The sequence below is a fragment of the Taudactylus pleione genome, unplaced genomic scaffold (genome assembly GCF_031769625.1).
Source record: "Taudactylus pleione unplaced genomic scaffold, aTauple2 ptg000032l, whole genome shotgun sequence".
Classification (NCBI taxonomy): Eukaryota; Metazoa; Chordata; class Amphibia; order Anura; family Myobatrachidae; genus Taudactylus; species Taudactylus pleione.
Genome location: NW_028284434.1, coordinates 49,000,462 through 49,012,500, shown reverse-complemented (window position 1 = coordinate 49,012,500; position 12,039 = coordinate 49,000,462).

Sequence of the window (12,039 nt, the reverse complement as noted above, 5' to 3'; positions counted from 1 at the left end):
ATAACTACAACAGTATTCTCAAAGGATACCGATAGAAATTATTTATTACAGTACCAAAGTCACCACCCTACTAGTCTTAAACAAGTACTCCGTTATTGCAAATGATCCGAATAAGACGGCTCATTAATGACCCAGATGTTGCGAGAGTACAAATTGACTCTGTTATTGAGAAGTTTATATCCCGGGGTTACAATCATAATAAATTGTGTGAACTTAAGGATAAAGTGATATATATATATATATATATATATATATATATATTTAGAGACATGTTGCAAATGTGTTAGGTGACCATTTACTTACGTATATAGTGAAAGTGTGTAAACATAAACCAGTGAATATACCATACAGTGTAAACTATATAATCACAATTTATTGTTATAAATTTTAAAAGGGTATATATATCTCTCTCTAAATCCTGTGCATGCAAGCACAGATGACTCAAAACATTAGGTTTCCACAATGTGCAAAAGAGTGCTAATAAATATTTAAGATGACGTTATAAAATACATTTCATACTTATATATACTCCTATTGTTTTTAAGATGTATTTATATTTAAATATTTAAAAAGCCAATAAACACAAAGGGATCAGTGGATAAAACCAAGTAAAAGAGAATATTTTAAAAATTCTTTAAAAAAGTGCAAAGCTTTTTTAAGAATACAAATAGGAAATTTCTGCAAAAAGTGCTTATCTGTGTAGTTCATTCAGTCATAAAGGCAGCTATGCCAACGCGTTTCATCCCTAAGACTTCATCAAAGGGAAGTCTTATGGATGAAACGCGTTGGGATAGCTGCCTTTATGACTGAATGAACTACACAGATAAGCACTTTTTGCAGAAATTTCCTATTTGTATTCTTAAAAAAAGCTTTGCACTTTTTTAAAGAATTTTTAAAATATTCTCTTTTACTTGGTTTTATCCACTGATCCCTTTGTGTTTATTGGCTTTTTAAATATATATACTCCTATTGTTTTTAAGATGTATTTATAAGTATGAAATGTATTTTATAACGTCATCTTAAATATTTATTAGCACTCTTTTGCACATTGTGGAAACCTAATGTTTTGAATCATCTGTGCTTGCATGCACAGGATTTAGAGAGAGATATATATACCCTTTTAAAATGTATAACAATAAATTGTGATTATATAGTTTACACAGTGTATGGTATATTCACTGGTTTATGTTTACACACTTTCACTATATATGTAAGTCGCTGGTCACCTAACACATTTGCAACATTTTAAAAATAGGGCTCATCCAAAAGTCCTTTTACGTTTGGTTTTAGCTGACACCTTTTACACTAAGGGAGTACGTATTTTATATGGTTCTTGTGTATTTGATCTTCTAGAAAACTTAAAGGTGGCGCCGACACATTTTTGGTATATTTATATATATATATATATATATATATATATATATATATAAACGTTTCATTGTTATTTCACTTTCGTAAGGATACAGAAGACAAAAATAGGTCTTACCTTTATAAAGGTGCTTCACGACATGTGAGACTGCTGAGCTGGAAGCTGGACCCAGCACCCACTCGGCCGCGCAGAGCAAACAACGTCATCGCTAACGGAATTGGTATGAGATGCCGGCGCTTGGGATCCTGGCTGTTAGAATCCCGACGCCGGCATCTTGAAAGGGTTAACATACCGACACTTGTTGGTCGGTATGCTAACCCTTCCCCTCTTCCTACCCTAACCCCCCTCCGCCTAGTGCCTGAACATAGCCCTTCACCCTTAGTCCCCAACCCTCCCCCTAGTGCCAAACCCTGCACCTGTAACCGAACACCCTGATACTTACCTCCAGTATCCCGGCGGCGGTCGGGATGACGGCGCCGGGCTTCTAACCGGTGATGGGATTTCAGTGGCGGTAATAGGAGCATCGGCATCCAGACCACCGGAATTCCGAACGCATACCTCACTAACAGGCAGCAACTGCCGTAAATGAGACTGTCCAGTGTAATCCCATCAACGTGACAACCAAGCACAAACAAATACTGAAAATATAAAATAGCAAAAAGTTACAATATAGCATCGGCATCAATACTTAGAACAATTACAGAAATAGAATCCTGCATCTTTGGAGAAATCCTAATAACACTAAGGACAACAATATGTATACAAGTACAAATATCGAGCATGGCAAATGTAAATAAAGCCAATTAGAACCTGTATATGGAATCCAATAACATAAGCAAACAAGTGTAAATGAGAGAACAATATCATCATAACTAAAGTCAGACAAATGAAAAATAGAATATAAGGTGGAATATGATATTCCTAAGTAACGTGAGCACACAACCAGCTAATTATAGCAGACAAAAGAAATAGATTAATTTAATCCTCTAGCACTAATAACATCTAGCTTGTGAATCCAATTAGCCTCCCATCTTAACAGAATGTCGGCTCTATCACCATCCCTAGATAATAGGGGAACATGATCAATCATTCTATATTTGAAAGTGGATACATTAGGCTTGGCCTTGGTAAAATGCCTAGCTACTGGTTACTCACTGTTACCATTAATTAGAGCGGCTGGTATGGCAGAACAATGTACTGCCATTCTCTTTACATTTTCACTGGGTTCTCCCCATGTAAGAGAGCCCACACATACAGGTTATCAAATACACCACATATGAGCTGTTACAGTCCAGGTAATGTCTAATAAAAAACTTTTTCCCAGAGTGGGGGTGATGGAAAACATCACCTGCATCATGTACCTATACGTCACGCAGGAACACCTAAAGCAACCCAGTCTTTTCTTTAATAGAAAGCTTTTACTTATAGTGCTTGAAGAACCGAGGTTTTCACCAATAAGTCCCCCAAATTCCTGCCTCTAGTATGACATGACATTAAATTCGTATCAGTTAAATTCAGATATTTGTCAGACTTAATAAGTGGCCAATGTTTTTTGGAAATACAGTTAATATTGGAAGATAAAGGATTAAAGTGATTCACCCAATGTAATCTATTCTTCTATTTGACTAACAAATCTTGTCTATATAGAGACATCCCTTTATCCTTAAGTTCACACAATTTATTATGATTGTAACCCCGGGATATAAACTTCTCAATAACCGAGTCAATTTGTACTCTCGCAACATCTGGGTCATTAATGAGCCGCCTTTTTCGGATCATTTGCAATAAGGGAGTCCTTGTTTAAGACTAGTAGGGTGGTGACTTTGGTACAAGAATTTCTATCGGTATCCTTTGAGAATACCGTTGTAGTTATTCTACCATCTGATATATATCCGATTGGACTCGTGAATTCCGTATTGCTGAGTGCTGCACCTCTGCTCCATATATATAAAAAATTTATATATGTAGGTGTGTAACTGTACATAAGTATGTGTGTGATATGTGTGTATAGGTAAATGACAGTACATACTGTATGTATGTGTGTGTGTGACTGTTTGCATGTGTATATGTATGTGGCTGTATATATGGGTATATATGTGGGCTGCAATTATCATTTATATGTTGAAATATTTGTTTTTTATAGGATTACAATGTTCAAAAGTTTCTGTAGATTAACCCTCGATTTACATCATGCGTCAGTAATGTTATAATCTGTGAGTGCCGGACTTCTCTGATTTTGCACACTTTCATGTAGATCTCTCCAGCCCAGCCCAGCCCTGCTCAAAGGCCCCTAGAATCACGGGGCTGTGGGCAGCTGCCCAGTGTGCCCATACGTTAAGATGGCCATGAGACAGGCATAGCCAGCCACACAAACAGCTCCTAAAGTCAGTATGATTGGTAGATGCCCCACCAGGATACTCCCAAGGTGGGGGCCCATCCACTTCTCTTCAGGACCATCGGTTCAATTCTACTGCAGATGTCTGAGTGAGCGGCAGCCCAAGTCAGGTAATGTTTTACTTCCTGGAGACTCAACAATTTGCATGGAAGGAATCCAGTCAGCTCATTCTTTTCACAGGATAAGTTACTCCACAGGATTAGCATTTCTGCTTCACTGCATGGGACCCCCAAGGTGTTTCTGGTAGATGCCATGTCGGCCCTTTGGAACTGATCTACTGAAATTAATCCTTCCAAGGGTGCTTGAGAAGGTGAAAAGAGAGGTTGTTAAAGGTTTGGGAAACCCTGGCCTAAACAATCTGTTTTCAACCATGAATATCAATAAAACCTGGACTGATGAGGTGCATTGAGGACCATGTTTGGGAACACTGGTTTAGGCGATTCTGGCAGCACCAGACTGGTCGAAAGGACATGGGACTATATTTACGAAGCGTTGGCCTTTGTAAAGTCACCTCTCGGTGGTTTGGTGCTGAAAACTCATATTCAGTGTAAAGCCTGGCGTGCTTTGAAAATCTAGCCCTATGTAAGTAAGAGAATCATGGTGCCTGACCCAGATCTGTTACCCCTTTCATCACCTGAGCTTGTAGTATTAAGAATTACTACAGGATTTTGAAGACATACATAACTACCTCTTCTTTTCAGTTGGACAGGTTATTGTTGTTCATGCCAAAGGGTCTGGAAAGGGGTTTGAAACTCAGTTCTTTAAAATATCAGCTCTCCTCTCTGTTCTCTATATGAAGTGCAGACCTTCTTCCGAGGAGTGATGCATGTGCAGCCTCCGCACAACCACCTTATTGCTAGTTGGGAGCTCAACCTGGTGTTGGCAGCCATACAGCAGTTCCTGGAATGGGTATGTAATGCTGGCTGTCGGAATACCTCCTGTCACAATACCGACAGCGGCATCCCGATGGTTGGTATACTTACCCTTCTCCCCCTACCCCTCCCTTCTTGTAGCCTAACCCTCCCCGTTCATTCCTAAACCTAAGTCTCTCCCCTTCGTGCCTAACCCTCCCCCCCTAGGTGCCTAAACCTAACCCCCCCCAGTGGTGCCTGACCCTAACCCTCCCCCCTGGGGGTGCCTAACCCTAACCCCCCCCAAAAAAAAAACCTAATGCTAACTGACATAAACCTAACCCCCCTCCCCACGGCTAAAACTAAACTAAGGGCGCCTGGCTTACCTTCGTTTGGAATTAAGAAAGGCGTCGAAATACCGACGCCTATCTTAACTCCCTTGTCGGGATTCCAGTGTCGGGATTGAGACCGGTGGCCGCTGGTCTCTTAACTACATCCCACATTTCCTCCCTTCAAACCTTTTGAATTCTGGGTTGTTAACGTTCCTTACTTAGACCACTTTTCTGTGTCTCCACATCCAAGAGAGTTACAGAGCTGTGGGTTCTATCCTGTATGGCTTTCTCATATTTCATGAAGACACTGCTGTTCTAAGAACTAAACCTTCCTTTCAGTCAGGGTTTCCATCTCAATCAGAACTTGTGTTTCCACCCTTAGACAAGGTTAAATCTCCATAGGAAGAGAGATCTCTTGCCACTTTAAGAACATTGAGGACCTATGTTTATAGGAATTGAGAATTGTGCAGAACGGGGTGACCAGGTTGGTCAACAATCAGTCTTGGCTGAGCATTTCTGTTGGGCAGCCGCCTGGTCTCTGGTACTCACCTTCACAGGTTCCTACAGATTCTAAATTTTTGCTAGTCTTGGACGTAAGGTGCTGTGCACTGCAACAGCTGATCGTTCCCAGCTTTGGGATGTCCCCAGTGTTCCAGTGTCCACCAATAGTATGATAGGTATAAAAATAGAATTCCTCTTTCATCCTAAGTTAAATCTTTTCTCCGAGTTAATTAGGGGAAACGTGATGGCCTTCTTTTTTTAAATTTGTTTCTTGTTCTGTCCTTCCAGCTTAGTTCTAAGAATACTGAAGTTCTCTGCAGGCTACTGGGGTATACAGGATGAGGAGCTTTAGATTTTGAATATAATTTAAAGTGCTGAGGCTCCTGATACTGCACTCTACACCTTAGTGTTCCCCAATAGACTCAGATAAAAGGACCTATAAAAATGCAATATTTTGGCTAGATCTGCAATGAAGCCTCCTTTACTTCCCTCTACTTTTTAAAAGGGGTTGGCCATCAGATGACATTAAATACTGGGTACTGTAATTGCAATGTCAGCAGAATATATTGACTTTTATTTCTAGCTTCCTTATGTGACCTTCAGCAATGTATTTATATGAGCAGTCACTGCTGTTCTGTTGGTCACAGGATATGTCAGAGTTCAGCTGCGCTTTCTACATTGAGTGTATTTGTATCTGTAGAGCAGATTTGTTTCATATCTCAGAAGCAAAAACAAAAAAATGAAAATAATAAATGCCTGAATATCAGAAGTAAAAGTTGCAGGAGGGCATCTATCAGTCCGTAAATGAATCTGAAGGTGGAAGACCTTTTTTACGCCAGACTCACAAATGGGAACTGGAAAAGGTGCCATGTGATTGGCTTATTTCCTACTTTGGGATACTGTCTTCATCCAGTTACATCCTGTTGCTGAATCTTTTATCCAATCACCATCACTATAGGTGCTTCCAAACGCTTTAATTGTATTGCATATATTAATAATATACAGTTTCTGTTTCTGCTACAGTGATATATCCATTTTATCTCCGTGGAAGAAATATTCATTGCCACAGGCTTGGGTATAGCGTTAGCAAGAGGAGTCCAGGCACCAAATAGTTAAACTTCTTCTCCGAGCACCCCCCTATACCCCGCCCCTAGCGCCAGGCAAGCCAATTCAGTTTGATGCCCTGCGGGACCAAGTCACATGTGGAGATTGCTCAGTAGTCTAAACTTATTTTTATTTAATTTTTATTTATTTTCTCTACTTTTGACTATGAATGGGCAGCACTATGCCTCCTATAGGACACCTGCATTGCCGCTCCACCGACCCCCAGCGCCGGCGGCCGCGGTACTGGCGAGCGGCTCAGTGACCTCGGCCAGTCCCACAGCACACAACAGGGACCTGCAGCCGGACGCGAAGGAAGGAGGACGGACGGTGCTCAGGGGTAAGATGTGGTTCCCTGTTTCCAGGGAGCTGCGCTGCAGCGGCTGTTACCACCGGTGTGGGAGACCACCAGCGCTGCTGACAGCTGTCGCCCAGGCTGTCTGGCGCCTCCGCTAGACCACCAGGGTATAGGCAATGGGGCGCTTCATTAGAAGGGGCCATTACCCTGGGGGATCTGGTTCAGCTAAGGGGAGGTAGGCTCTCCCCATTCAGACCCTCCCCCGCTCGCTTTGCGCACTCCCTCACTGCAACAGCCATGCCCCAGGAATTCTCTCTTCTCTCTCCCCTCCCAACTGAGACACTGAGCAGCCATTTTACTCTGTGCCTACTTCAGTCAGTATCTGGAGAGCAGCAAAGGGCTCCTGTCTCCATGTATACCTATTCCTCTGCGGTCAGGTTATACACTACGCTCCTTCCTACCAACTGAGGTATAGATTGTTGAGCATTAACTGCCCATTGATGCACTATTTGTGTTCAGGAGTACATTTTATTTTTCAGTTTCTTCTGACAGTTATGTAAATCCCCGTTTATTGTGGGGTGAGGTCAAATTTATTGCACCCCCCCCTTTTTTTGCACACAGTAGTTTTCCTAACAGGTGTGTGGGAACTGCCCTGGATTGCTTATCAGGTTCTCCGAGGGCAAAGCACCTAGGAATGGGGGCGCTTCAGTGTTGTGTAAAGGCAGGACTTGTACCGCTGTACTTTCTCCTCAGGCTCCGTACCACGATGGGCTCTGTGTCCGGCGTTTCGCAGATTTGCAGCAGAGTGTCAGTCAGCGATGACTTCCACCTGAAGCCGGCCTGGATTATTTCTCTTATAGGTAAGGTTGCAATTGGCTAAGAACTAGTGCACATCCTCTGCAGTGTCAGTGTGTTCGTCACACAGACTGGCCATCCCAGGGCCTGCTTCCCTTACTAGTATCCACTGGGGCCTAGCTGGGTACCTTATGGCACTCTGCCTTACGAGCCATGGATGCAGCCCTTCTCGCTGTAAGCGCAGGTGTCTGCATCTTTTCAGCTGAGGCTGGACAGGAACCGCACTTTAGGCACATTTCTGCCTCAGTGCACTGAGGTCGTAAGTTTGATTCCCACTACAGCCCTAACTGGGTGGAGTTTGTATATGCTCCCTGTGCTTGCGTAAATTTACTCCGGGTGCTCCAGTTTCCTCCCACACCAGTCTAGATAGTGCTGTGTCCAAGTCTAAATAGTGTTGCGTTCCTGTCCGGTAATTGGAAGTTCCTCACTCATTGGGACACTATGTCTAATATTTCAGACCTTTGTCTATACGATACCGCAGCTAAATTTAGCACGCGGTTTAATGGGATAAGAGCTGTTTTTAACTTAAGGTTACCGAGGCTTATGGTCACACCACTCTGAATGCGCCTGATATCGTCTGATCTCATAAGCTAAACAGGATCAGGTCTTGGTTAGTTCTTGGACCACCTGCGAATACCAGGTGTGGTAGGCCACAGACCCCTAAGGCTAGCTCTAAGGTTTTTAAGCTTTAGTAGACTGTTTCTGCATTCCCGTTTTTTGAGCAGAATGTGGACCTTCTGCGGAGGGCTCGCCCTAATAGGCACCGGGTTTCTAAGCGCCTTGTCCCCTTCAATTATCTACCTGCTGCGGACCGGGCATAATGAACCTCTTCAGGGAATGCTTACTTGGCCCACCTAGTCAAGAACGCTGCCCTTCCTAGTCCAAATATGGTGTCCCTTGGGATCCGTCGGACAGGACAATGAAACTTTCCTCAAAAAGTCTTATATTCTGCAGACTCTATTGCGCATCCAGTCTTGACTTCTACTTATGTAGCTAAAGTCATTGGAGGTTGTATGGCTGCACTTTGGGAGAGCCTCAGCTGCGCCAGGTGAGAACATCAGAGGGTGACCTCTTGTATTGAAGAGGTGACAATAGCTACTAGTGTCCTGACTTCAGGTGTCAGCATCCTTGGTTGTGGTTAGGCAAACTCTCTGGCTTCATTTCTGGCACACTGACTCAGACTTCAGGAGGGCTCCTGTTTTGGTCAGGATGGTAGCCACAATGATGGCGTGCAAGGCCGCCCTTCCCCCTCCTGTGATTTAGGACGCGAACTTCTAATTTTCGCTCCTTTCCTCGGAGGGAAGGTCCAAAGGCCAACCTTTCTCAGTCCGGGTTACCCAAGTCTATCAGTTATCCTACCTCCAGGCGTACTGACAGGCTTGTGCTTTACTAGGCAGACCTCCACCTAGGGGTGTTCCCAGGGTGGGAGGATAACTTTTGCGGTTTCCATCACTTGGTTGGTCACCGTGTAAGATACCTAAGGGTGAATTTTTCTCTCTCCTGGAGCTAGAACGTAGCCTTTCAGGAACGGCCTAAGATCCGTTTTTTTCCTACTGGTCACACCCTGCTGGCCTCCTGAGTGGGACTTTTTGGCCAGTCTTTTCGTTATTCACCTGGAATTCCTCAACAGGCTTTTTGGTGAACCAAGGGGTCTCATCATTCTGTCTCTGTGGGATCTTGGGTCCTTCTTGTTTTTCTGGGAGGCCTATTTCCAGGTTCCTATCCAGCCCAGTCACTAGAGATTTTCTCTGGCTGGTGGTACGAGAGGAGCATTTTCATTTTCAGACATTTCCATTTGGTCTTTCCAGATCCCATAGACTTAAAAAAACGTCATGGTAAATAATTTATGCCACATGGGCATAAGGTTTCTACCTTCTCTAAACAATCTTCTGATCCTTGCCGGTCTCCGGATGTTCAAGGAACACATCGGTGTATCATTAGATCTCTCCAGTCCCACCGAAACATCATCACTGGGATGTATTCCACCTGGACTCCGTTGCAGGAGATGTTCCATATGAAGGATTCACAAGGTTTTTAGTCATCGCTAAGTGTCAATACACTTTCATTCAAATTCTGGGCTAGTTTGTCTCCACATTCGTCATGGCGGAGTATGCCCAGTTTATCACTGCCTCTTTGGATAAAGGATGGTCCCTGTGGCACAGTTCCCACCTATAGCTCACAGCTTCCTGGGAGGTTAGGGTCTTCCTTTGGTGGTCCAGGTGTCCCGCTTACACTGGGATCGCCTCCTTTGGGATTCCACACAGGGTTCTACTCACCACCGATGTCAACAACCTTCCAGGGTCAGTGAACAGCCTCCGGGTGCCGATCAACTTTGTAGATCTCCGAACAATCTTTAGCTCCCTCTGCCTGGCTCGGCTGCTCCTACAACTTGGTCCAATCCAGGTTCAATCTGATCACATGACTGCCATCGCCTACATAAACCAGTGGCAGTCACGGCACATTGAAGAAGGTGAGTAGAGTTCTCATCTGGACAGTGTGTCCGCTTCCGGCTCTGTTGGTAGTTTTCCTCCCCAGAGTCCGGGTTGGGGAACAGAGCTTCCTTGGTCAACCCGGGCACCTACCTAGGCGAATGGGGGCTTTATCCACACACCTTTTGTATCCTAGTTCTTCGCTGGGGGTGGCCAGACATCGCCTTGGTGGCATATCGGCATGAACACAGACTATTGAGGTACTGCTATGAAGCTGATGTGGTGTGGCTTAAAGGGCTAAGTCACAGCATATAGTATGCCAGGTGCCTGGGTTCGAATCCAGGTTTAGATGATTTTACCTACTCGTAACAGGGTTCTGGGAGCCCTTCAGGTGGACGTCTTGCCGGTCTGGCAGGATTCCTTCTCTCATATGCCTTCCCTCCGATTTCGTGGATCTGTGGGTCCTCTGCAAGCTGCAGTGGGAAGGAGGCATGGCAATCCAGGTTGCCTCCTATGGGGCTTGGTACGCAGATGTTCTATCAACGCTCTTCTGTCTCAGGGCCCATGCTGCTATCCAAATCTGGCCAGATTCCTTGCTCTTGACTCAGTCTTGCGCACTTCCTGGTTCTCCAGGTTGGTTATTTGTACTATGCTGTATGCCCATAAGTTCTCCTCTGCTTCGGCGTATTTACTTTGCTTGGGGTTCCGCCTGGAATATTATTCGCAGCGGGTTTCCCTCTCTTGGGTCCTCTCCCTTCAGCTAGTTGGGCTGGATTTGTCCCTCCGCCTTTCTTCTTAGAAGTTACAGGTTCCTACACCTTCTGTCCTCTTCAGAAGCAGTCTGCTCGGATCCTTGAACTCTGTCTTTAGTGCTTCAAGCTCTTCAGTTGTCGCCCTTTGAGCCCTTGGGCTCTGCTGACATGTTCGCTTACATAGATTATCGATTTCCTGCTCCCGGCGACTGTTTCTCTGGGGTGTGTTGCCTTGTCCCTCCCCAAGGGGTTGTTTCACTGGGATCAGGCTGTCCTTTGAATTTGCTTAGGCTACCTTCCTTTGGTGGTCCCTCGGTTTCTCATCACCAGGACTGTTTGGTTCCTGTGCTCAGGCACCTATTTTTCTACAAAGGAGACTTCTTTGGATTGTGCCGGACTTCCAGGTCTTTGGTGTTCGGACTCGAGTTCTCAATGGGACGGCCCCACTTTAGTCCTATACGAATTTAGTAAATGGGACAGGCCAGGTTCCACACGGGACTTAGCTAGTTGGCTTAGTTTGATGATCCGTTATGCCTTTGCGATGGCGGTCCTTTCTGTTCTGTCTTTACAGTTGGATTTTTTCACCGGATTGTGCTTCTTGTGTGGCTCACCAGCGATGCCTCGGCTGAGCAGCTTCGTAAGAGTGGCCCTATGGCCCTTCGCCAATGCTTTATTTGCCACCTTCACTGCCATGGTCGCGGCATTTGGCCAAAGGGGTTCTCAGCGCAGCTCCGGCACGTCTCCTCCCGTAATGGGATAGCTTTGGGACGTCCCATGGTCTAAGCCTGTGTTCCCAATGGTTCGTGAAGAAGAAAAGAGGACTTATGTCTTACCTGTTTAAGTCCTTTTCTTTGAACTCCATAGGGGACACAGGCCGCCCACCTTGATGGCAGGGTTTTTTACTTTGCTTCCAGTACTCCTTTGGCGTTTCTGGGTGTTGGACCAGTATGTGTAGGTCGGTCTTTCTTCTCGTCATCCTTGCTAACTTAACTGGCCTGCCTAGGGTAGAGGATGAGAGGTACTGGGAGAAGAAGTTTAACTATTTGGTGCCCAGACTCCTCCTGCTCCCCCTATTCCCATGGTCTAAGCATGTGTCCCCTATGGAGTTCGAAGAAAAGGATTTAACCAGGTAAGACATAAGTCCTCTTTTTTTCAT